This window comes from Rhinoraja longicauda, chromosome 7, assembly GCF_053455715.1.
Source record: "Rhinoraja longicauda isolate Sanriku21f chromosome 7, sRhiLon1.1, whole genome shotgun sequence".
NCBI lineage: Eukaryota > Metazoa > Chordata > Chondrichthyes > Rajiformes > Arhynchobatidae > Rhinoraja > Rhinoraja longicauda.
Window position 1 is genome coordinate 17192402 of NC_135959.1, and position 27500 is coordinate 17219901.

The 27500-nt window shown below is 43.0% G+C and overlaps 2 long non-coding RNA genes across 4 annotated transcripts in view; one reads left to right on the forward strand and one right to left on the reverse strand.

Moving 5' to 3' along the window:
- Positions 1-27500, forward strand: part of LOC144595110 (uncharacterized) — a 179744-nt gene that overhangs the window by 45375 nt on the left and 106869 nt on the right. The gene's annotated exons all lie outside the window — the stretch shown is intronic.
- The window catches only part of LOC144595111 (uncharacterized), a 22243-nt gene continuing 4209 nt past the window's right edge, over positions 9467-27500 (reverse strand). Inside the window, exons 2-3 of the long non-coding RNA XR_013547458.1 lie at positions 15914-15957; positions 9467-10407 (exon numbers count right to left, since the gene is read on the reverse strand). This is a non-coding gene — a long non-coding RNA (uncharacterized LOC144595111). The remainder of the gene's footprint in view (positions 10408-15913; positions 15958-27500) is intronic.

Genomic DNA, 27500 nt, shown 5'->3' on the forward strand with positions numbered 1-27500 from the left:
TGAGAGACAGAGTGCACGGTCATATAAAAGGAACAAAAGCAAAAAGTACCCACTATTTTGATTCCCTTTTAAAAATTACTTCCAAAGTGTGATATCCATTGTGGAGAATAATGCTGAACAAAGCACAGTGTCTTGGCAATATTCACCAAGCTTATTCATACTGCCAATTCTGTCTGTACTTTCAGAGGTACAATGCACTTACAAAAGATGTATTGGGAGGTCTATAGCTCCTATTGTAGGCTCAGTATAAACAAAAGAGAGCTGGAAGTTGAGTGATGCCTACTCACACAGAAAACAGCTTATTTAGTTCAACCATGTTGCACGTGGTGTTGCAGTTTAGATTCACGGAGCACCACATATTAATCAGTCAAATACTAATCAGAGAGCAACAGATAGAATTATGGCACAACCTGAGATTTTGTTTTACAAACTGAAAGTAAAATGGAAAAACTGAGATGATGCCAGGGTGACAAAACTCAAACAGAAAATGGTGGAGATTCTCAGCCACTCAGGCCACTTCTGTGGAGATAGGGTTAGTATTTTAGGTGGACACCCTAATCATACCACAAACATTAATTTTCTCTTTAAATGCACCTTATCCTTCTGATTGTCTCTGGTAATTTCTGGTTTTTATTTCTGATTTTCAGCAATGATGATATTTTTCTTTTGCTTATCTGCCTTGAAAGATCAGATTATTTGTGCAGGATTTATTGCAACTAAATACAACACTCTATTCTGATCAAAGGTCTTCATCCAGAAATGTTAACTGTTTCTTTTTCCATTTTATGCTGCCTGAAACTGTTGAGTGTTTCTATCATTTTTTATTTTATTTTGCTCACTGCCTGCTTGATGTAAACACAAGAAAGTAGAAGAATTTTCATCTCAGCCACGCTCCCAAAGGTAATCCTATGACTATCACTCCTTAAATTTCACCCTTAAATGGTTCCATTTCAGTCAACAGAATAAACCACTTTGTTAAATAACTGAATCCAACCTATTGATGCCATTCATTGTAGAAAATCTGAGTTACTTATTCAAAAGCATTGAGTAGATGGTGATTTTGAAAAGAGCTGCTAAATTCTAAAGTCTATATGGGTATAATTTAGGAATAAGAGAGGGGTGATCACTTTGCTATGACTGTACTTTAGATCATAGAAGGTAGTTGAGGCCAGCTTATTGGCTATATTTAAGAGGGAGTTAGATGTGGCCCTTGTGGCTAAAGGGATCAGGGGGTATGGAGAGAAGGCAGGTACAGGTTACTGAGCTGGATGATCAGCCATGATCATATTGAATGGCGGTGCAGGCTCAAAGGGCCGAATGGCCTACTCCTGCACCTATTTTCTATGTTTCTATGTTTCTATGTTTCTATCCCCCAATAGTCAGCGGAAATTAGAGAATGGATATGTAAGCAAATGTAAGCAAATTGCAGAAAAATGCAAAAGCAATGATGCAAGGGATTTTAACTTTTCCATTGTTGACTGGGAGTATCAGGGCAAGGGCTTAGATAGGGTTGAATTTATTCAATGTGTCTAAAGCATTTTTTTTAGACAATATGTAGATAGTTCATAAGTTCATAAGTTCTTATGTTATAGCATAATTAGTCCATTCAGCCCAATTCGACGCTGCCATTCAATCATGCTGATCTATCTTTCCCTCAACCCCATTCTACTGCCTTCTCCATACAACCCCTGATACCCGAACTAATCAAGAATCTACCAATCTCCACCTTGAAAATGTCCATTGACGATCACCACAGCCTTCTGTGGCAATGCATTCCACAGATTCCACTGAGGGTCACCAAAAACAAGGAACTACAGATTCCGGTATACACAAAAGGATACAAAGTGCTGGAGTAACTCAACGGGTCAAGCAACATCTTCGGAGAATATGGATAGGTGACATTTCAGGTTGGGACCCTTCTTCAGAACGGCAGATGCAAATATACAGAAAAAGGCACAATGTGCTGGAGAAACTCAACAGGTCAAGCAGCATATGTGAGCAAACAGTATGGTAGAAGTTTCAGGTCAAAACCCTGCACCTTGACTGAGAGTGGAGAGAGAAGATAGCAAGTATAAACCATCTATTTATGAATAAATAGCCATCTTCACTCTTCACTCAGTCCTGATGCAGGGCTTTGACCCAAAAAGTTGGCCTTTCCTTTCCCTCCACAGATGCTGCCAGACCCATTGAGTTCTCCACAAGATTGTTTTTTGTTCCATATTCCAGCATCTGCAGCCTTTTCTGTCACCATCTGATAAGTGGGCATGTTTTAAAATAGAATTAGCAAGATTTCAGGGCCACCATGTTCCAGTACCCTCTATGTGAAAAACTTTCCCCTTGGGTCCACTTTAAATCTTTCCCCTCTCGACTTAAACCTGTGACCTCCAGTTTACCTTAGATAACATTGGAAGGTTACCTGAGATCACCTTCATCACTGTCCACCACACCTCCAGTTTTGGTGTCACCTCCAAATTTACTAATTATGCTACCTACATTCTCATCCAAATTATTGATATATATGACAAAATAACAGGGGTCTTATGATCCCTGCAGAACACCACTGATCACAGTCCTCCAACCTTAATAACAACCCCTCCATGACCATCATCTGCCTCATACTACCAAGCCAATTTTGTATCCCATTGGCAATCTTACCCTGAATCCTATGTGCTCTCACCTTGCTGACTTATCTACCATATGGGATCTTGTCAAAAACCTTGTTGAAGTTCATCTTAGACAACGTATACCGCTCCCCTCTCTCTTGTCAATCCTCTTGGTCTACCAAAAAACAGAATTGAATTTGTAAGACATGAATTCCCATGCATAAAGCCATGTTGACTAATAAAATTCATTTTTTAATGTAATTTATTTCCCAATGAGATTCAATAACTCGGAGGTTAAATCACAATTGTCTAGAAATTGTATTGTATTTAGTGTTAACACGCAACCAGATTCCTCAATGGAAACTGGTATAAATTTGACTAAAGTGCTATTGAAGTGGTTCACATTCAGAAAATGAGACCTGTCTGATTTTAGCCACAATTTCATGCATTTTGCAACAGCTTTCTTGTACTGTCAAAAGGACTGCATCAGCCCTTAAAGGCATGCCATAGGAGGCAAGGGCTGTGATGAAGAGGGAGACATCTCCCTCATTCACTGAAAGGGACAAGCAAGCCCTAATGAGCATGTTACATGCCAGTAGGAAGGCCCTGAGCCAGTGACTGACCAGGTGCATCATAGAAAGTGCTTGGCAGAAGGTAATTACAGTATTTGACATGTAAAGGAAGGCGGCACAGATTGGATCAATATGCATTGGACGTTAGAAGAACAAGAGGTACTATTATAGAAACACATAAGACCCTGAGGGGAACTGACAGATTGGGTTTTGGGACAATTAGAGCATTGGCACATGGAATCAGTCGAAGGGGCTGTTCATATTCAAGAGGTGGAGGTGAGGCTGTGGATTCTGGACAGGGATGTCCAGTACCCGTCATCTTTCTCCAGGTCTTCTTGCTCATGTTGCTCTTCAGGCTAATAGGTTTCCCGGCTCCTTCCTGCTCATCGTTCAACAAGAGCTGCTACAGCACCACGGGCCCGGATTTAATCCTGACTACTGGTGCTATCTGTACGGAGTTTGTACGTTCTCCCCGTGACCTGCGCGGGTTTTCTCTGAGATCTTTGGTTTCCCCCCACACTCAAGGTGTGCAGGTTTGACTGTTAATTGGCTTGATAATATAAATGTTAAATTGACCCTTGTATGTGTGTGGGATAGTGTTAGTGTGTGGGGATCACTGGTCAGTGTAGACGGTGGGCCGAAGGGCCTGTTTCCGCGCTGTCTCTCTAAACTAAACTAAACTGGTCTGAAGAAGGGTGTTGACCCAAAAATGTCACCCCTTCCTTCTCTCCAGAGATACTGCCTGTCCCGCTGAGTTACTCCAGCCTTTTGTGTCTATCTTCAGTTTAAACCAGCATCTGCAGTTCCTTCCTAAACTAAATTATCGGCAGCATGCTAAATCGTACAACAGTCAGCAGATGATGGTCATGTTTCCACTTTATCTCATATGATCATAAGACATGGGAGCAGAATTAGGCCATTTGGTTCATCGAGTCCGTTCTGCAATTCATTCATCTATTTTTTCCCTCTCAACCCCATTCTCCAATACCCTTTGACATCCTTACTAATCAATTACTATCTATAATAATAATAATAATAATAATACATTACATTTATATAGCGCTTTTCATATACTCAAAGACGCTTTACAGGGATTTAGAGAACATAGGGAAGTGAATAAATAGATAAATAAGTAAACGAACAGAGAAAGGAGACAGAGGGTGGGGTGACCTTCAGTGGTTGAAGGCAGTACTGAATAGGTGAGACTTCAGTGATGTTTTGAATGTGGTGAGTGTGGAGGAGTCTCTGACGGTTTGAGGTAGTGAGTTCCATAGGGTGGGAGCAGCGATGGAGAAAGCCCTGTCCCCCCAGGATCTGAGTTTGGTCCGGATGTGGGGGGATAGGAGATTGGCAGCAGCAGAGCGGAGGGTGCAGGTGGGAGTGTGCCTGTGGAGGAGGTCGGTCAGGTAGGATGGGGCCAGGTTATTGAGGGCTTTGTAGGTCATGAGGAGGATTTTGTACTGGATTCTCTGGGGGATGGGGAGCCAGTGGAGTTTGTAAAGTACGGGGTGATATGGTCACGGATCGGGGTGTGGGTGAGTAGACGGGCAGCGGAGTTTTGAATGTATTGAAGTTTATTGATGATTTTTGAGGGTGCGCCATAGAGGAGGCTGTTGCAGTAGTCCAGACGGGAGGTGATGAAGGCGTGGATGAGGGTTTCTGCAGCTGTGGAGGAGAGGCATGGACGGAGACGGGCAATGTTTTTGAGGTGGAAGAAGGCTGTCTTTGTGATGTGTTTGATGTGTTTGTCGAAGGAGAGGGTTTGATCAAAGATGATTCCAAGATTCCGGATGTGAGGGGAGGTGGATACTGGGAGACCATCAATGTTGAGGATGAAGTTTTGGGTGGATTTGGTGAGCGTTTTTGGACCAATGATGATGATTTCAGATTTGTTGCAATTGAGTTTGAGGAAATTTGATTGCTTTAAAATATGACTGCTTTAAAAATACCCAATGACTTGGCTTCCACAGCTGCCTGTGACAATGAATTCCACAGATTCACCACCCTCTGACTAAAGAAATTCCTCCTCATCTCACACCTCTTGGCACATATAGCAGGACATCCTTAGAATAATGCATGCAACATTATTGTATCTTCAAGAGTCCAGCGGCTTTTTCCTACTATTGTTTTGGTACTTGCACTGTTTGATGGTGTCTTTGTTTTATTCCTATAATTACTACTGCTGTCAAGCAGACTGGTGTGGCTGCACTCCCCATGCCCGTAGAATACTGTCCAGGTTCCAAGTGCCAACCCTGTTAGTGTCAACCAGGGCAGATACCCTCCCTCTGCCCCCCCCCCCCCTCCCCCACCTTAGAAATAATAATAAGTCTTGTGTACTTACTGAAAACAAATTGTGTGCTTTGAAAGAATCATTCTCATGATCCATTCCACCTGCACATTGAGATAGTGGAAATGTTCTTGCTCATAAACTAGTCTTGTTTATGAAGTGGGGGGGGGTGCTTATGGACTCAAACCTACGGCACGGTAGCGCAGCGGTAGAGTTGCTGCTTTACAGCGAATGCAGCGCCGGAGACTCAGGTTCGATCCTGACTACGGGTGCTGCACTGTAAGGAGTTTGTACGTTCTCCCCGTGACCTGCGTGGGTTTACTCCGAGGTCTTCGGTTTCCTCCCACACTCCAAAGACGTATAGGTATGTAGGTTAATTGGCTGGGTAAATGTAAAAATTGTCCCTAGTGGGTGTAGGATAGTGTTAATGTACGGGGATCACTGGGCGGCACGGACTTGGAGGGCCGAAAAGGCCTGTTTCCGGCTGTATATATATGATATGATATGATATGATATGATATGATGATAAAACCTGCACTGTGGTAAGTCAGCAATGCTGGCAAATGGCAGTGTTTGAGATGACACTCATCTCCCATTGGATTTGAGAAGATTAAAGTGTTTCATGTAAACAGTGTCTGGGAATCTCTTTGATGCAGCAACAATCAGAAAACTGAGAAGAGGCATGGCAGAACTGACTGTAAAATTCATGTGGAGAACAACTGTGACTATCATTTCCACAGGTTAAACAGTGCAGGCATGACAGTGTAACTGAAGGTTTCCCTGTAGCAACTCACCATCTCCGTGAGGACAAGTTTGGAAAACATGGGTCTGCCAATATAATTTTATTGAGAAATAAGAAATAAAACGTGTGGAAGTCATCTCTTTGTTGACGTCACTGCTTCCTGACCCAATATCCCTGCCATGACCATTAAGATGCCTCTAACGCTGCTAGTTTCATCACTGTGGCAAACATTAAATGAGTCAAATGCTGAAAAAGGCATTCACTTTTAGGTGCAGCACATTCTATGCACATTGCGAAGCGGTTTATGTTTAGGTTTGGATTTATTCTTGTCACGCGTACCGAGATGTTGTGAAAAGCTTTTTTGGTTCAGTTTAGAAATACAGCGCAGAAACAGGCCCTTTGGCCCACCGTGTCTGCACTGTCCAGCAATCACCACAAACTTATACAATCCTACACACACTAGGGAGAATTTACAATTACACCAAGCCAATTAACCGACAAACCTGTACCTCTTTGGTAGAGAATAGACAATAGGTGCAGGAGTAGGCCATTCGGCCCTTCAAACCAGCACTGCCATTCAATGTGATCATGGCTGATCATCCACAATCAGTACCCCGGTCCTGCCTTCTCCCCATATCCCCTTGACTCTGCTATCTTTAAGAGTTCTATCTAACTCTCTCTTGAAAGCATCCAGAGAATCGGCCTCCACTGCCTTCTGAGGCAGAGAATTCCACAGATTCACAACTCTCTGGATAAAAATGTTTTTCCTCATCTCCGTTCTAAATGGCCTACCCCTTATTCTTAAACTGTGCCTCTGGTTCTGCACTCCCCCAACATTGGGAACATGTTTCCTGCCTCTACTGTCCAATCCCTTAATAATCTTATATGTTTCAATAAGATCCCCTCTCATCCTTCTAAATTCCATTGTATACAAGCCCAGTCGCTCCATTCTTTCAACATATGACAGTCCAGCCACCCCGGGAATTAAGCTCGTGAACCTACGCTGCACTCCCTCAATAACAAGAATATTCTTCCTCAAATTTGGAGACCAAAATAGCACACAATACTCCAGGGCCTTGTACAACTGCAGAAGGACCTCTTTGCTCCTGTACTCAACTCCTCTTGTGGGAAGAAACCAGAGATCCCAGAGAGAACCTACATGATCACAGGGAGAACGTACAAACTCCGTACAGACAGCACCAGTAGGCAGGATCAAACCTGGGTCTCCGGTATTATAGGAAACATAGAAACACAGAAAATAGGTGCAGGAGTAGGCCATTCGGCCCTTCAAACCAGCACCACCATTCAATATGATCATGGTTGATTATCCAAAATCAGTACCCCGTTCCTACTTTCTCCCCATATCCCTTGATTCCATTAGCCCTGAGCTACGTTTTATATCTGTACCACCCACTCCCCTGACATCAGTCTGAAGAAGGGTCTCAACCCAACACATCACCTATTCCTTCTCTCCAGAGATGCTGTTTGTCCCACTGAGTTACTCCAGCATTTTGTGTCTACCTTAGCCCTAAGAGCTATATTTAACTCTCTCTTGAGTACATCTAGTGAATTGGTCTCCACTGCCTTCTGTGACAGGGAATTCCACAGATTCACAATAAAAGCAGCAACTCTACCGCTGCTTTTCGCATGTTATCCAATTAGATCAGGTTATACTATAATACATAAATACATTCAACTCAAAGTCAAGCAGAATAGGTGGAACAAAGAGGAAGGTACAGAGTGAAGAATAAAGTTCATATCAGTGTGGTGTACCAGTTCCATAGACAAACTCCAATGTCCACAATGTAGTAGCGGTGAATGGGACAGTATTCTAGCTTGTGGAAAGAGCAATCAGAAGCCTGATAACAGAAGAATTTGTCCCTAAGTCTAATGGCGTGTGCTTCTGCCCAACAGGAGTGTGGAGGAGAATGAATGAATGGGGTGGGACAAGTCTTTGATTTAGTAACCTGCAGTTACTTCTGAAACTACCTGATAAGGTCTCCCTATGTCAGCTGCATCCCTTGAGATGCAGCAAAAGGCGACAAGGTTCCAATGAGACTTCCATGGCAGTTGCAGCTTGCAGCTCTTTTTTCCAGTTTATATCAGTACCTGTGGAAATTGGTGTTACCTGAATAAAAAGGTACCCATTTGTGTGTACCTGATGCCAGGAATATGAATAATACATGGATGTTCCCCAATCAATTTTAGGTCTGGCATGACTTCTCTTGCAAATAGTGCAATGTACTCTGGGTTAAATCAAACCGTGGCACCCAAAAACTGGATGTTTTGCACTTCAATATAAACTATTTCTGTGATCCACACTGGGCTGCAATGTAATTGGCCAAGAAACCAGATTACATATTTAACATTGCAGAGCCATGCATTTTATCTAGAATTACTCATGTTCTAATCTATACTAAAACTCTCATTTGTGGGTTTGTTTGTTCCGTAACTTGGCTGCTGCATGCACCTACTCTCCTTCACCCATCCATTTAGCAGTGTGAAAGAGGGACCAGCACATTGTAGGCCAATTGGGTTTATTCTGCCTTTTTTCATTGCTGAGAGATTCGGGATTGAAAGACACGAACTGTGATGTTTATCTCTCAGGATCATGAGTTCCACGGTAACTCCTATGTTAGTTAAAAATTAACAATAACAAGGTGGTCATGATTTTGGAGGCAATGTTTGGTGGTAATCTTCAGGCCATTTTATCCTAGAGTGGATGTTTTATTCCAAAAATGTGTTTGATGGCAGCACTTTCACTGTTCAAAGGTTCTATGTTCAACAAATGCTAGTAATTAAGATGATCTCACAATGCTGTGTTCATTGAGTTGCTCTCCTCTTGGTGAGCTAGTAAACTGATAGGAAATTTAACAAATTTCAGGTGGAAATAAAAAATCACATTCAATTACTTGAAATGTTTCTGAGGTCAATAGACAATAGACAATAGGTGCAGGAGGAGGCCATTTGGCCCTTCGAGCCAACACCGCCATTCAATGTGATCATGGCTAATCATTCTCAATCAGTACCCCGTTCCTGCCTTCTCCCCATACCCCCTGACTCCGCTATCCTTAAGAGCTCCATCCAGCTCTCTCTTGAATGCATTCAGAGAATTGGCCTCGTTAATCCTCATCTGTTAAACCAGCATAACTAAAAGAAATAGATGTCAAGGAATTGAAGTGCACTAAATTATTACTTTATTAACATGCCATTGACTGTTTAGGTCAAGGCCCTTCAATACAAATTTCAATGTTACTGAAAGGGCACTGTGCTTTTCTGTGGTTAAAAGTTTGCACAATGGTGTTGAAGCAGTCTTGATGGATCAGCGTAAAAAGGCTATAGGTTTGCATCGTTCAAGTTGGCAGCCATGGTGAATCACCAGGGGGTTGGGTGGAAGAAAGGATTGAAGTCAGGAGATGGAAATTAGTGTAAGTTGAAGAGAGTGTTCAGTTAAATAGCCATTATTCAGGGCTATGGCCAAGAGTGTATGTGTCCAAGGATCTATACATGGAGTAGATAAACACAGCCTTGGGGGATTGGAACTATCAGAATGTTAGACAATGTGTGTTTAAGGACCATAAAGATGTCAGTCAGGCTTCAGAGAATCAAAGGGTCAGAAGATCCAAACCATTTGGGAATTAGTGTCAGTGATTTGTGGCCTCAAAGACCAGAGAGGTGGCAATGGTCTGTGTTGTGTGTGTTGTGGTTAGTCCAAAGGATCAGTGGTAAATATGGCACTTTTTTGGAAGAGGTCTCAACCCCATTCTATGTCAGTGAAACGGAGATGACCCAGAGTGCCCAACAACTTTTTTTTAATGGTCTAAATTTTCCATCGATTCTACAATATAAATTTTTTCACCATCAATTTTCCAAAAGGAATCATGGACAATCTTATACTGGACTATTGTAGAAGTCAAGCATGGAATGGTACATTGCCCAAGAAATACCAATCAAATTTTTGAAGTGACTAAAAATGACCCAGCAGGCTAAAATCAATTTTAAACATATAAGGAATGAAGAACAATAATTTTTCAAAGGTCTTTGCAGCCAGGTGCTGAATGTTTCTGATATATTTGTAAGCAGGCTTGGTCCCATATTCAGCAGTCGGGGAAATCGGTTACATCGTTTGGTGTCACTGCGGCCATGAGGAAGCTTGGAGACTAACATCGAGATATGCCGAGTTTCGTATCCAAGCCATGGACACTAGAGGAGAGAACCAAGAAGAGGGAGAAATGTTAAACGCCATCTCAGGAGTTAATCTCTGTCTTTGTGTCTTTATCCGCGCACTATCTTGGACATTAGGATTGATTGTTCTATTGGTGGAAATAATCCATCAGTCCATACCTGACCAGCTATCTGCTCGCCCTTTTAATTCCTAGGAACAGCAAGACTATCTCCTAACCCTCTCAATCCTTCCCTACTCTGGGATATTGTATCCGTCAAACTTCCTTCTTCCGGACTGAAGTAGGATCCCGACCCGAAACGTCGTCTATTCCTTTCCTCCAGAGATGCTGCTGGTCACGCTCCAGCATTTTGTGTCCATCTTCGGCATAAACCAGCATCTGCAGTTGCTTCCTAAACACTTCAGTCTCCTATTTCTATTGAATATGTTGGTTGTCTATGCACATATTTTATTCTGGTGTCCTTCCCCACGCGCTTCTCCATGTGAAAGCGCCGACCCTCTTGTCTCCAACATCTCCAGTTGATACCAAGTGACATGAATGATGTTGGGTCAGATCTGTCAATGCTGGGCGACTGGGTTAATGTTGCAGAGACCGCAACAAGTTGATTATCCACACTTTCATGATTCTTTGTGGTTCAGCTCAGTGAGAAGGGATGACAGTGTTTTACAAGATATATGTTGTGTTGGGGGTTGTGAAGTGCAGTAAAGGTGAACTGGAGAGGAGAGTGTCAAGACAAGGAACTGCAAATGCTGGTTCACAAACAAAGACACAAAGTACTGGAATGACTCAGTGGGTCGAGCAGCACCTCTGGAGAACATGGATAGGTGTGGACCCTTGAGACAGTCTGAAGTAGGGTCTCGACGCGAAACGGCACCTATCCATGTTCTCCGGAATTGCACCTGACCCGCTGAGTCACTCCAGAACATTGTGTCTTTTCTTTTGGAGAGGCAGGGGGTGGGGGAGGGAGGGTTGCTTAAGGAAATGCATGTGATATTAAATGGCAGTCTGCATTATAAGCACCGGGAGCATATAAATAGGTAGATTGTGGGGAGGAGATTATAATCAGCAGTAGCAATAGAATGCTGTGGTTACAATGCTTTCGCAGCTCAAAGGTATTAAAAATCGAGGAGGACGTTAAATTAAGAATGTTTAGACATTTGAGAGTTAAAAAAACATAAAAAGGAACAAATAATATGAGAAATAAATGAGGGCCCAACAAAGCGAGGAACAGGCAAGAATTGTACCTTGTGAGACGAGGTTGCAGCTTCACCTAAATTTAAAATATTTCTGACAGCAGTATTCACATTAAAACTGTTTGTATAATTCATTTAGCCGGAGCAGAGATATGCTATTTGTATTCTGAGGGAAGATAGAGAGGGGCAATGAAGTAGTTATTAAAATCTGCAGTGCCTGAATATTCATGAGGTGGAAGGTATCCAAGAACGCTTAAGATACAAAAGGAGAAATTGAGATTTTATTTTACAATTCCTCAAATCTCAAGGTAGTGCCAAAGATTGGACTGTGGCTAAATGTCCCACTGTTTTAAGGTTGGATACTGCACATGAGTCAATATTAACGAACGAGGATCCTGGAGCCACTTAAATGGATTTGCTCGTCCACAGCTATCTATGTTGACACATTGTGGCTGTAACATATCCCATTAAAAAATCTATGTTCATATTTTTGCTGGGTTCTTTGAGAGTGTTGCTGGCACACTATCGCCCATCTCCAAATCTCCCTTCAAAATGTGGAGGTGATCGTGGCCTTCTTGAACTGCTCGGACATTCTGGTGAAGGTGTTCCCACAATGTTGTTGAGTTGAGTGTTCCGGGATTTGCATTAGGAACAACAGTATATTTCCAATTCAGGATAGTGTATGTCCAAGTGAGGAACCAGCAGAATTTTTCCCACATACCTTATTACATAGTGATATAGATTTGCAAGAGTCTGTTGGTGTAAGTTTTGTCAAATACCCGCAAGAATTTAATTGATAGCACATGGTGCATTCACAGTGCACGGAGGGTCAAAGAGTAGTGTGGTCTGGGAACCAATTATACTTCTTTACTTTGAAAACTGGTGAGTTTCATGAGTGCTGTTGAAGAATTTTGGGGTGCCAGGAGAAGAGTCACTCATCGCAGAATATACTGTGCAGATGACACCAAAATTGGCAGTGTAGTGAGCATGAAGATGGTTAACCATGATTGTAATAGTTCCAGATGAACTGGGGAAGTAGGCCATGGAATGGCAAATGGAGTTTAACTTGAACAAGTGCAGGGTGATACATTTGGTAAGTTAAGCCAGGGCAGGACATAAACAGCAAATAGCAAAGCCCTGGATATTGTGGTGAAGCAGAGAGACCTTAGGGTACAAGTACATAACAAAGGAAAGCAGCTGCATGAACAGTGGGTCAGGTAACATCTATGGACTGAAATAGACAGATGTCAGTTCAGATCGAGACCCTTCGTCTAGACTTAAAGAATACAGGGAAAGTAGGCATCATAGAGAGGTGGGGAAGAGATGGGGCAAGACCTAGAATGCGATAGATACAAATGAGGAATGGTTGAATGGCAGATAGTTTAGGTTAGTTTAGTTTAAATTAGATTACTTTACTTTAGTTTAGTTTAATTTAGTTTGGTTAGCTTAGATAGTTTAGATTATTTTATTTTAGTTTATTTTAGTTTTGTTTCGTTTAGTTTAATTTAGATTACTTTTCTTTACTTTAGTTTAGATTATTTTATTTTAGTTTAGTTTAGATTAGTTCATTATTGTCACGTGTACAGTAAAAAAAAAAGACAAAACATGAATACTATCAAGCCACCATAGTGCACAGGTAAAGGTTATAACTAACACATTCAGTGCAAAATTAACATTGAAGCCCAATAAAATCCTATTATAGATAGTTCAAAGGTCTCCAACGGATAGATGGGACGTCAGGACCGCATGCTAGTTAATGAGAGGACAATTCAGTTGCCTGATAACAGCTGGGAAGAAACTGTCCCTAAATCTGGAGGTAAGCTTTTTTTTAAATGGTGTAGAAATAGTGACAGGCTAGGAGGTGAAAGTAGAGAATAAAAGGCTGCAGATGTTGGAATCTAAGGAAAGTGGGTAGGTAAAGTAAGGTGCAGAATGGAATTCAATGAGGGGTGCTGGCAGATGGGAACAACAGAAGGAAGGGTGGGGTAATGGGGTAAGCATAAGGGTGGGGGGGGGGGAGGAAGAGATCCGGTGGGAGGGGTTTGTGCAGGGGGCCAGCAGGAAGAAACATGACGACCAATGTCCTACTAAACCTTTCCGATCCATGTAATTCTGCAACTATTTTTTTTAATGTTACTCTTGTAGCTACATTAAACACTTCCTCTGGCTGTGTGTTTCATGAACTTACCACCCTCTGTGTGAAAAAAATTGTCACTCAGGTTCCTAATAAATCTTTCCCTTTTCAGCATCAACCTATGCCTCTACTTCGTGATTCCCCAAACATGGGAAAAGGACTGTGTGCATTCGCCCAATCTATGTCCCTCATGATTTTATATACCTCTATAAGATCACTCCTAGTCTCCTACACTCCAAGGAAGAACATCCTATCCTACCCATACTTTCCATATAACTTAGTCCCTCGAGTTCTGGCAACATCCTCGTAAATTGTTTCAGCACTCTTTGCAACTTAATGGCATCTTTCCTCTAGCAGGGTGACCAAAACTGAACACAATAATTCAAATGTGGCCTCACCAATGTATTATACAATTGCAACATTGCAACGTAACATCCCTACTTCATTGTTCAATGCGCTGACTGACATAGACCAGCATCACCCCCACCCTGTCTACATGCAATACCACTATCACATGTTCTTGTACTCCTCAGTCTCTGTTCTACAACACTCACCAAGGCTATACTGTTTACTAGCCTGATTTGACTTCCCAATGGAGGCCACATTGAGAGCACCGATTGCAATAGATGAAGTGGAAGGAGGTACATCTGGAAGGACTGTTTAGGTCCTGGTCCTCCGGGAGGAGGTATGGAGACGGCTGTTACACCTCCAGTTTCTGGGGAAAGCAGCCAGGAAGATGGAGTTGAGAGGGGGGGGGGGGGGGGGTAGGAGAGCGATGAGTAAACAAAGGAATCAGGGAGAAAGTAAGCCCTGCGGAAAGCAGAAAGGGATGTGGAGGGGAGGTTGTGACCCCTGGTACTCTCTTGTAACTAATGTATTTATGTGGTTTGTTAAAGTTTTTATGGTGAGCCCCGGGTTTTCTTAGTGGCGAGGGTGGTTGGGGAGTTGATCTCAGCAATAGAAATATCATTGAATGTTAGTGGTATTGGTATTGGTTTATTATTACCACTTGTACAAAGACACAGTGAAAAAAATATTTTGTGCTATCCAGCCAAATCATGCCATAAAAGAGTATCATCAAACCATACACAGGTACAAAAGTAGTGCAAGGAGAAGAGTAAACAGAGTGCAGAACACAGTGTTATAACTACAGAGATGCTGGTTTGTTTGATGAACTGGGCGGCATTCACAATTCTGTAATTTCTGGGGATTTGGCAAAGCATTTGCAAAACTAAATTTGATGCATTCTGATGCAAAAGGCTTAAAGGTAAATTGTATTTATTTTCTGTCTGTGTGGCACATAGATCATGCAATTGGTCTGCATTTGGGGAATTTGTAAACTCTATCAACTCATTTCCTCATATGTTTTTATTTCTGAGCAGATCCCCAATCTAAGTAAAATAAAATAATTCTTGAAGTTTGTGAACTTCATCCATTCTGATACCGTGAGCCAATATTCAGACACTATCTCAAATATTAAGCAATATAAGTGATGAAAACATTATTTTTTTAATTCAGTCAAATTAACGTGGGAAAATTTTGAGCTATTAATTATCGTAATCTTATCTGCTAAATGTTCAATGTTCCAGTTGAATCAGTTCCTCCAATTATTATGCACTGAGTGTTAAACATCACTCGGTGGTTCCAATATCAAAATGCTGCAGATAGTGGAGATCTGAAATATAAGGAAACATTTTGGAAGTGCTCAGTAGTTCAGGCAGTATCTATAGTGCAAAATACAAAGTTTCCTATGTACTTGACTCAAAATATTAATTCAATCACTTCCTCTGTGAATTCTGCCAGATTCGCTGTACAGTTGCAGCATTTTCCACGCTCAATTATTCATTTGCTTTTTGAATTAGCATATGGTTACATTAATTATCATTCGAAGATCTGAGCTTACACTCTAGGCCAATAGTTCTAGTGCACTGCCATGAATAGTCTACTATTGGAAATGACGTCTTTCAGATCTGCACTATCTTTGCTTAAAAAATGGCATTGAATTATTTTGAAAGAGAATAGCTTGGTTGTGCTCAATTTTCTCATTACTATTAATTCTACAAGACACAGCACTAAAACAAAGCATCTGGTATTCTATCTCTTTATTCATTGTGGAAACTTGCTGTGTACAAACTGGCAGCTATTATTTCTAGATTTTGAGTTACTCTGAGATGGAGAAGGAAGATAATAAATGTTACCTTGCTTATTGTACCTTAGACACTCATCACCCCCGCAATAGCACCTGTGAGAAAAATGTTTAGAATGGAATATTGAACACAATTTGTGCAAAATGTACAGAGAAGGACATCCTTCATCACACTCAACATACGAAACAAGAGTATTTGAGAGCTGTCAATGTTGGCATGCTTCATTGATCACGATGTGCAGTGGTGTGAGCAGTAAATTCCAGCCTGAATATGTGGATTTGATGGACCAGCCTTAGGTCAGTCCATTTAAAAATCAATTTGTTATGTCAAAATGAAGTAGAAACTTCAAAAATTGCTGGTGTTTGAGAGAAAACTCCCGAATAAACCCATTACAGGGGCTAATCACAAAGCAATCCTGAAGTACATTATTTTCAAAATAATTTTCTGTATATTTTAAAAATTCTCGTCTGAAGTATGTTGACCAATTCTTGGATAAGTACATTGAAAGCTTTAATGTTACATGAAAGTGTCTCTTGGGTAAATTCTGTCCATTAGTTTGGCTGAGGATATTACTTAAATCTTTATCATAGATAAACATTTTTTGCAACCCCACTTTACCAAATTTTTCTCTCTTCACCAGTCCACTTACAATATAAATCAATCCCACTGACGAGTTTAAAACTGAATCTAAAGTCTTATGTTAAAGGTACAGCGTGGAAACAGGCCCTTTGGCCCAACGAATCTATGCTGACCATCGATCACGCCTTCACACGAGTCCAATGTTATCCCACGTTCTCATCCACTCCCTACACGTTAGGGACAATTTACAGAGGCCAGTTAACGTCTTTGGAATGTGGGCGGAAACCGGAGCACCGGGAGAAAACCCACGCGGTCACAGAGAGAACGTGCAATCTGCTTGCAGACTGCACCCACGGTCAGGATCGAACCCCGGTCTCTGGCACCGTGAGATAGCACCTCTACCAGCTGTGTCATTGTGCCTCTCATTTATTCTTGGTGTCATTAGAGCAAAATGAAGCCAGGGCTATATTTGAGTAGCCAAGTCATAATTGAAGCAGCCAGGCAGCTAATTTCTGACTTCAGTTTTCTGTCTGGTGTGTCTGCCCACAGCGGTAATAATTTTGTTAAACCTTTGGGTTCTCTACATTCCAGCACAAAATTTGCAGAGCTTAATTGCAGAAATTGGATTTTGGCACTGAGTGCACAAAAAATATCTCCTTAATATACACAACAGTCAGGCTAACTTTGTCGGTGTGTGTGTGAGAAGGAACTGCAGATGCTAGTTTAAACCGAAGAGAGACACAAAAAGCTGGAGTATAAGAAAATAATTGCAGATGCCGGTACAAATCGAAGGTATTTATTCACAAAATGCTGGAGTAACTCAGCAGGTCAGGCAGCATCTCTGGAGAGAAGGAATGGGTGAAGTTTCGGGTCGAGACCCTTCTGATCTCCGGTCGATGTATTCAAGTTTGGTTTGGTAGCATATTACAGAGCGATCGCTAGGACTTCAAGCATTTTGTCTCCCCTTGCCAGATTGGATTACACCTGAATTAACTTTGAACGTACGTATGACCCGCTGAGTAACTCAGCACTTTGTGTTCTTCGCAAGATTCCAGCATCTGAACTTTCTTGTGTCTCCGCTAAATATTTCCTGATTTGTATAAATCGTAATCCATCTGGGATCTCGATTAGTTTCCGTAAACTATTAAAATGTCACGGCAGATTTGTTTTCATTTAGGAACATCCCTATTAAGGGATCAGCGTGACACGTCCTTATCCCTCATGTTAAATGGGCCATCCGGTGATCTAATTAGCTGATATTGAATGGTGTCAGTTTGATTCAGACAGAGATTGTAATTTTATTTCACGTTATACCAGAACGGGTTCATAATCCAAGTAATTTGACCACCCATCTCAGAGGAACCAAAGAACAGCGATCGGTGAGGACACTGGGGTGGGGGTAACGCGGAGGATGTGTGGGGGTGTGGGGTGGGGGGGGGGAGGTATGGGGAGGAGGAGGAGGAGAGATGGATGGTTGTGAATTTCACACAAACTGCACATTGACCTTTTAGCTACCCACAAGGAGTTACCGCTGGTAATGTGTATGAAGGAACTGCAGATACCCGTTTACACCGAAGACAGACACAAAATACTGGAGTAACTCAGCGGGACGGGCAGCATCTGCGGAGAAAAGGAATGGGTGATATTTCGGGTCGAAGTCCGAAGAAGGGCCTCGACCCGAAATGTCATCCATTCCTTCTCTCCAGAGATGCTGCCTGAGATTACTCCAGCATTTTGTGTTTATCTTTACCGCTGTGAATGGATGGGATCACATGCCGCTGATTAGATCACCCATGAATTAAAAGTGATTATTCCCTTCTGTGTCGATGCCAAAAATTAAGGCGGGAAGGGGGAAGAAAGAGTGGTGGTTTTGATATAGCTTGAAACGCAAGCAATGATTAGGATGTAGAATTTAGGTAGAACTAATTTCTCACCCAATCCCCAGTGAACATTTATACCAACTCGCTAAATGCAAACAGCACCTTCCGGCTTTGAGAAACATACAGTGACAACACTAAGTGTGTAGGAATTGCAGATAATGGATTATACCGAAGACTGACATAAAATGCAGGAGTAACACAGTGGATCACGCAGCATCCAAGGAGAAAAATAATACGTGACGTTTCGGATCGGGACCCTTCCTCAGATAGGTATAAAAGAGGATCACACCAGAGCAATTGAGGAAGACGGGCCATGTCAGATTGGTTGCCTTTTGTAGACTTTAATATAAAGGAAAACCAGGATAAAGTGTTTAATTGTTGCCTAACTGACATGACCTGTTTTATACCATCTACTAAACTAAACACTTCGTTTAAAAATGAGAGTTAGCATGATTGTTTTTGCTGCGCAGTATGGGGTAACGTGCATATGCTATTTAAGATTAAACGTTAGTTCATATTGTTTATGAACTTTCCATAAAGTTGCATTAAAATGCATTCAGAAGATTCAACTGAATTATCCTAAGCCAAACAGTGAACACATTTTTTCCAAAGCCTTTATATATCTGTAAATGGAGATTTGGGAATTTTTCGCGATATTGACAAGCTGACAGCTTATTACTTTGATCTTTACCCTGCCCTGCGAGTATGTTTATATCCATTAGCGCACTTGACTGGGCCGCGCTGGTAACATGAAGATGAAAGAAAATTCGGGAGCCACCAGAACTTCCTGGCGTAAGCTCCCCACAGGATAGGACCGGAGCAACATGTCATTACTCGGGGAATTGCTTTCGCGTTTCTGACACCATTGAAATCAGATGGCCTGGAATGATTCCACAATGGCAGAGAGCGTCCCACATCAGGAGCAGCTCATAGCATTTTTCAGGCAATCAGCACTTTCTGCAGTGGCTAAACGCCCGTCAGCACTGGAAGTGACACTCACTTATCCAGAAGACATGAGCTTCATCAGCATATTGGTGACTTATGACTGACACCGTCTGTTGATGTGGAATAATTGGACCAAACAATGGCAGATTCATACAAACACATGGCACTAGCAGCCGACACTCCTATCAGCGGCGCAGCAAATGGTCGCCTGAATAGAAGGCGTAAGCAGTTCAGACCAGATTCACATCATTGTTAACGGGACAAGTTTCTGAAGGCAATTGCTTTGCCCTTTGGTCTTTTAAATTGTGACGGTAAATTGGTTCCCTTCACCTGGGAAGCGAAATTGACTGAAAAAAGGCAAACATTACCTCTCAGTCGAACTACTGCCAATTAGAATATTCTCCCATTCATCCATTGTCGTCCACTTACAGGGTAAAAATAAACCAGGAATATACATTAGCTTGAAATTACAGGGATTAGGGGAAGTTCTCAGCGGAGGGTTTGGATATTAGGTTCCCATTATCGTTTATTTCTCTCTGTACCAGAATGACAAACATATATTTCCAGGCAGGCATTCGACCTGCGTCAACTAACGCTGCTTCCAGCCAATCATACTCATATTATGTGCAAAGCACAAGGTGCTGGAGTAGCTCGTCAGGTCAGGCAGCATCGGTGGAAGGAAAGTACAGGCGACGTTTCGGGTCGGAACCTTTCTTCAGACTGGTCATATTAGTCTGTATCACATGTTATCCACACCGAATGGACGATTATCTAAGCGTCGCTGAATCTCAGCAGCTTCCTGCCTAATGCACGTCCATTTGCAGAATGGAGACACGTGACTGCAAAATGCTGCAACCTTGAGCGAAATAATAAAACAAAACTGGTGAGATTCGGCGAGTTAGGCAGCATCGGCGAAGGCAAATGGACAGGCGTGATTTTTTTTGGTGGGAGGGGGGTTCTTCAACAACGGAGTAGAGGGGAGATAGCTGAGAGATAGAGGGAGGGGAGAATGGTGGGGCAAGAGCGGGCAAGCGTTAGGTGGCTCCAGGTGAGGAGGGATTGATGTGCAGATGGGTCAGGTTGGGGAGAGAAGGGTAGAAACAAAGGCTGGAGGCGATTCGTTTGCAAAATACTCCAGTTGGCCACGCAGACCGGCAGGGAGCTGCTGACAGCTGTTTCAGCTGGCTTCGGAAACTGGGGGAGATCCTTCAATAAGGCCTACCATTTCACAAGAGTGCGAGCAATAGGAGAATGTTGCTTGCTGATTAAAAGTTGATTCCTCACTCTATTCATTACACATTGATAATACGACAGTCCATGCCACCTGCCCGAACTGAATAATGTGACTGTTGCCTGGAAGCGTCTACTTGTCAAAAACAACATTGCGAACTTTGACCAGCAGATGCCAATTTCCCCAAAAGCTTTTCCAATAGACGAGGCATTACGGGAACCCCAGCCTTCTCAGTGTTTGCGAGGTTGGGTCGCCGAGGATTGTGAAGTGGGTTGCATAGGGCAGCTGCCGAAACATCGACTGTTCTCCAGTCTTGCCATCGTGCCCGAACCATATGCTAGTCATCCTCCTCTAAGCACAGAAATAAGCACATTCAATGGAAACAATCATTTTGTTCTGCATATTGTCTACTTGTAGAGGAGAAAAATCCTGAAAAACAACGGCACTCGGAGTCTTTACAGCTATGAAAAGGTTCAAACGCCTCCGGTCTTGGCGCTCCTACGCTGTTCTGGGGATACTAACTGGCCTTCTGTTCCCCGAGGCCGGTGTTGGGAGAGGAACAGAGGGATCCAGGCACCATCCTGCCGCACACGGAGCCGTGCAAATGTAAATGGAGGGTGAGGTGTCCAAATAACTGACCGCTTCCTCGCAGCGGGAACCGAGAGCGAATTTCAGGCTGGCTTCTTTATTCGTTTGGTTCTGGTGTTAACCCACATACAGAGACAAAGATTTTACTTTTATAAGTAGGCCCGCGTGGTCCGTCAATTGCAACAACAAAAAATGTAGGCCCCGTTAGTTAGAAGGAGGAGGTGAAGAGTTTGGGCCTGTTTTTTTTTGTTTGCAGTAGAGAGAGAGATATATGGCCTGACGCGGGAGGATCTGCAAGATGATGTAGAAAGAAAAATATCGAGACACAAAGAATTGCAGATGCTGGAATCTTGAACAAAACACTAAGTGCTGGAGGAACTGTGCGGGTTAGGCAGCAGCTGCTGAAGGAATGGGTCGGCTCTGAAGAAGGGCCCAGACACGAAACGTCGCCTACCCATTTCCTCCGCAGTTGCTGTCTGAACCGCAGAGTTCCGCCAGCACTTTGTATTTTGTGGGGGAAAAAATATATCCCTCTGTGTGGCGAGTAGATTGATGGCTGAAATCCATGAAATCCATGTAACTGGCGCGGAAGGGAGCAGCGGATTTTTCGCTTAAACACTGAAATGACTGAGGCAGAGACTGACTATTAACCGAACGTTTAATCCTAAAAATGTACTTGTGAAAACGTGACCGGTGTATTTAGCCTTTTTGGGATAGAAAACTTACTCAGTGCAAGTATTTTTGATACAGCGACAGTTACAGAATTCCGGCAGTGAATCAGCCGGTATTCTGCGGACTGGATGGACTCCGCTGCGTCTCACAGTTCAAGCTCAATTTCAGACCCAGAATGCGTAAAACGCTCGGGTATGTGCGCAGAAATATCATCGTAAACGTCAAGGGTTCAAGTTGTGAAGAAAACGCAAAAGGAGACGGGTCGATACAGCTTTCGGGGTGATCGAGGAATAGCAAATGTTAAGTTTAGAAATACAGCATAGAAACAGGCCCTTCGGCCCATCGAGTCCAAGCCAACCATCGATTCACACCGTTAGTGGAGGTAGAGACTGGCGCATTTATTTCTGATGTTCAGAGGAATTTCGGGGTCCAAGTCCATAGCTCTCTGAAAGTAGCAGCACAAGTAATTATAGAGTGGTGAAAAGGTTATATGATATGTGTAAGAAGGAACTGCAGATGCTGGTTTAAACCGAAGATAGACACAAAAAGCTGGAGTAGCTCAGCGGGACAAGCAGCATCTCTGGTGAGAAGGAATGGGCGACGTTTCTGGTCGAGAACCTTCTTCAGTCTGAAGAAGGTTCCCCACCCGAAACGTCACCCATTCCTTCTCTCCATTGATGCTGCCGATACCCCGCTGAGTTACTCCAGCTTTTAGTGTCTATCTTAAGTCATATGACATGTTGCCCATCACGCGTTGAGGCATTGAGTATCATAATTGGGAAGTCATGCTGTGCTTCATAAGACTTTGGATAGACAGCTTTTGTAGTATTATGTGCATTTCTGGTCTCCCCGTTACAGGAAGATGTTAAGAATTTGAAGATTGCGCAGCGGAGGTTTACTAGAATGCTTACATAGATACAGAGCCAACAGGCGTAGGAGTAGGCCATTCGGCCCTTCGAGCCAGCACCGCCATTCAATGTGCTCAAAACTGATCATCCACAATCAGTACCCCGTTCCTGCCTTCTCTCATACCCCTTGATTCCGCTAGCCCTAAGAGCTCCATCGTACTCTCTTTTGAATGCATCCAGTGAATCGGCCTCCACTGCCTTCTGAGGCAGAGAATTCCACAAATTCACAACTCTCTGTGCGAAAATGTTTTTCCTCATCTCTATTCTAAATGGCCTACCCCTTATTCTTAAACTGTGCCCCTGGTTGTGGATTCCCCTAACATCGGGAACATGTTTCCTGCATCTAGTGTGTCCAATCCTTTAATAATTTTATATGTTTTTATAAGACCCACTCTAATCCTTCTAAATTCCAGTGAATACAACTCCAGTCGCTCCATTCTTTTATTATATGACAGCCCCGCCATCCCGGGAATTAACCTCGTGAACCTACGCTGCACTCCCTCAATAGCAAGAATGTCCTTCTTCAAATTAGGAGACCAAAAACGCACATAATACTCCAGGTGTGGTCTCACCAGGGCCCTGTACGGCTGAAGAAGGACCTCTTTGCTCCTATACTCAACTCCTGTCTTTATATAGGCCAACATGCCATTAGCTTTCATCACTGTCTGTTGTACCTGTGTGCTTATTTTCAGTGACTGATGTACAAGGACACCCAGGTCTCGTTCTACTTCCCCTTTTCCTAACCTGGCACCATTCAGATATTAATCTGCTATCCCTTTCTTGCCTCCAAAGTGGATATGCTCACATTTATCCACATTATACTGCATATGCCATGCATCTGTCCACTCACCCAACCTGTCCAAGTCACTCTGCATCCTCATAGCATCCTCTTCACAGTTCACTCTGCCACCTAGCTTTGTGTCATCTGCAAATTTGCTAATGTTACTTTTAATACCTCATCTAAATCATTAATGTATATTGTAAATAGCTGTGGTTCCAGCACCGAGCCATAAGGCACCCCACTAGTCACTGCCTGCCATTTCTGAAAGGGACCCAGTAATCCTCTCTGCCAACCAATTTTCTATCCATGTCAATACCCTACCCCCAATACCATGTGCTCTAATTTTGCTCACTAATCTCCTGTGTGGGACCTTATCAAAAGCTTTCTGAAAGTCCAGGTACACTACATCCACTGGCTCTCCCTTGTCCATTTTACTTGTTACATCCTCAAAATTCCAGAAGATTTGTCAAGCATGATTTCCCTTTCGTAAAAATCTATGCTGGTACTGCTATCCAAATGCGCCACTATTACATCTTTGATAATCGACTCCAGCATCTTCCCCACCGCCAATATCAGGCTAACTGGTCTATAATTCCCTGCTTTCTCTCTCCCTCCTTTCTTGAAAAGTGGGATAACATTAACTACACTCCAATCCACAGGAACTGATCCAGAATCTATAGAACATTGGAAAATGATCACCAATACGTCCACGATTTCTAGAGCCACCTCCTTGAGTACCTTGGGATGCTGTCTGGATCAGAGGCTATTTGCTGTAATGAGATGTTGAACAAACATGGATTGTCTTCTCTGGAGCATCAGAGGTTGAGGCAAGACTTAATAGAAGTCTATAACTTTAGGAGAGGCTTAAATAAGGTAGGCAGTTGTTTACCCGGGTAAATGTCAATGGCTGGAGGGCGTAACTTTAAAGTGTGAGAGCCAACTTTTAGAGATGTGCACGTTTTCTTACACAGAGACTGGTGGTTGCCTTCAATGCACTGCCAGGGATGGTGGTGACACCAGATATGATTATTTCGTTCAATAGGTTTTTGGACAGACACGTGGATATGCAGGGTACGGAGGGATATAAATCACATGCAAGCAGAGCAGATTAACTTGCCTTCGGCACAGACCTGTGGGCCGAAGGGCCTGTTTCTACGCGGAACAGTGCTGTGTTCTATGTTTTAAATATCTAAATTACCTCTTGACTCACCAAATCATAACAGGCTTTGGAATAGATGTTCCGAAATGGGATTAGTGTACATGGTATTAGATGTTTGGCATGGGCATGGTGGGCCATATCAGTTAAGTCAAGTCAAGTCAAATTTATTTGTCACATACACATACACGATGTGCAGTGAAATGAAAGTGGCAATGCCTGCGGGTTGTGCACAAAAAAGAATTACAGAATTGGCCTCTGTAATGGCCTCTTTCTCTGCTGTTTGATTCTATAACTCTGGACCTCATTGATATCAACACATCCGTATACGGAAAGAATGCTAATGATGTCCTAGTTATAGGGAGAAGGGAGCGAGCCATGGAATAGATCATGTATGTAAAGTAGATGGGCCTAGATCTGGATCCCAGCGTACAACTGTGGTCATTGACAGTCACATACACGACTCCATCGAAAGCGAGAAAACTGCAGGTCAGTGTGTGGAATTACCTAACTGAGGAGCAGGAGATATAGCACATTTGGATAGAAATACAAGAATGTTTGAAGGTCTGGGCTTGTGATCGTGTTCGCTTTACTATCTCCTTTAGTCACTTGATGGGATCCCTCCACAACCTTTGTTTAGTTCAGAGATATAGCGTGGAAACAGGCCCTTCAGCCCACGCTGATCAGCGATCCCCGTACACTAGCACCATCTAAACATTGAGTACAATTTAAAATCTTTACCGAAGCCAATTAACTTACAAACCTGTCCGCCTTTGGAATGTGGGAGGAAACCAGAGCACCCGGAGAAAACCCACGGGGTGAACATACAAACTCCATACGGACAGCACCCGTAGTCATGATCGAACCTGTAAGGCAGCAACTCTACCATTGCACCTGACTCGCTGAGTTGCTCCATCACTAGCCAGAGATCATTAGAATTCTGGAGACATTGGGAAAGGTTCTGGAGGGGAAGCATGTGGGGGTTGGTGGGGGAGGGATGGAGCAGGGTGCTTGTGGTGCATGCTGAGGGGCAATTTCCCCATCCCTGCCCCAAAATTAACAAGCAAGGTCCCTTTTCCTGCAGTCTTCACTCCCCATCCTCCATTCTGGAATCTTGAGCAAAAACACAAAGTATTGGAGGAACACAGGCTGCGGGTCAAGCTGTATTTCTATGTTCTGTTGCCTGACCTTAGAACGGTGGCTGCACTTCAGAATAAATTAACGTGGGGGGGAAGATGTAACTGTAACTCTTGACCCACCAGTGATGGTGTGACTTCAGCAAGGCATTTAATAATGTTCCGCATGGTAGGCTGCTCTGGAAGGTTAGGTCGCATGGGATTTTGGGAGAGCGAACCTCTTGTCCAGCCAGGGCATGTGGACCGAGGGGCCTGTTTCCATGCTGTGTGACTCTATGACCAGTGGTGATGTTGGGCCAATCTCTGTCCTGGATGGGCTGGGGATTCTGTCAAGAGGTATTTCACTGCACCAACATGATTTTAAAATCTGTTCCCCATGGGGTTGCTCACTAATGGCCTTAATCCTTGCAATGAACAGCCCAGTTCCAGATCATGGCTCTGGCATGTCACTTGGTGAGTGATCTAAATAAGTCCATCCTGCATTCATTCATAAACTAACTCCTGTTTTAATAACTTCATCCAAATGCTTGAACAACACCCCCTGAAACGAGCCAGGTTATCAAAGAACTAAATAAAATCTGGATATGCTGGATAATCTGGATAGTGTGCACTATCTAGCACACCAGATAGTGTGAGTGAAGAGAGAAACAGACTTACCATCTCAGAGTCCCGATTTTTCACTCGGAACAGTTTGAAATTTGCAGAAAAAGTTCAATATTGGAGTGAACAATGGGACTAGCCAGGGGAGGGGAGATGGGAGACAGCGAATAACTTGACTAATCTTCTGGAATTTTTTGAGGATGTGACAAGTAAAATGAATGAAGTGGATGTAGTGTATCTAGACTTTCAGAAAGCCTTTGAAAAGGTCCCATACGAGAGATTGGTGAGCAAAATTAGAGGACATGGTATGGGGGGTAAGGTCTTGACATGGATAGAGGATTGGTTGACAGACAGGAAGCAACGAGTAGGAGTAAACGGGTCCTTTCCGGAATGGAAGGCAGTGACTAGTGGGGTACCGTAAGGCTCAGTGCTGGTACCCCAGTTATTTACAATATATATTAATGATTTGGATGAGGGAATTGAATGCAACATCTCTAAGTTTGCGGATGACACGAAGCTGGGTGGCAGTGTTAGGTGCGAGGAGGATGCTAGGAAGCTGCAGAGTGACTTGGATCGATTAGGCGAGTGGGCAAATGCATGGCAGATGCAATATAATGTGGATAAATGTGAGGTTATCCAGTTTGGTGGCCAAAACAAGGCGGCAGATTATTATCTCAATGGTGTCAGGTTAGGTAAGGGGGAAGTGCAGCGAGACCTGGGTGTCCTTGTACACCAGTCACTGAAAGTTGGCATGCTGGTACAGCAGGCAGTGAAGAAAGCTAATGGCATGTTGGCCTTCATAATGAGAGAATTTCAGTATAGGAATAAAGAGATTCTTCTGCAGTTGTATAGGGCCCTGGTAAGACCACATCTGGAGTATTGTGTACAGTTTTGGTCTCCTAATTTGAGGAAGGACATCCTTGTAATTGAGGCTGTGCAGCGTAGGTTCACGAGATTAATCCCTGGGATGGCAGGACTGTCATACGAGGAAAGATTGAAAAGACTAGGCTTGTATTCACTGGAGTTTAGAAGGATGAGAGGGGATCTTATAGAGACATATAAAATTCTAAAAGGACTGGACAAGCTAGATGCAGGAAAAATGTTCCCAATGTTGGGGGAATCCAGAACCAGGGGCCATTGTCTTAGAATAAAGGGGAGGCCA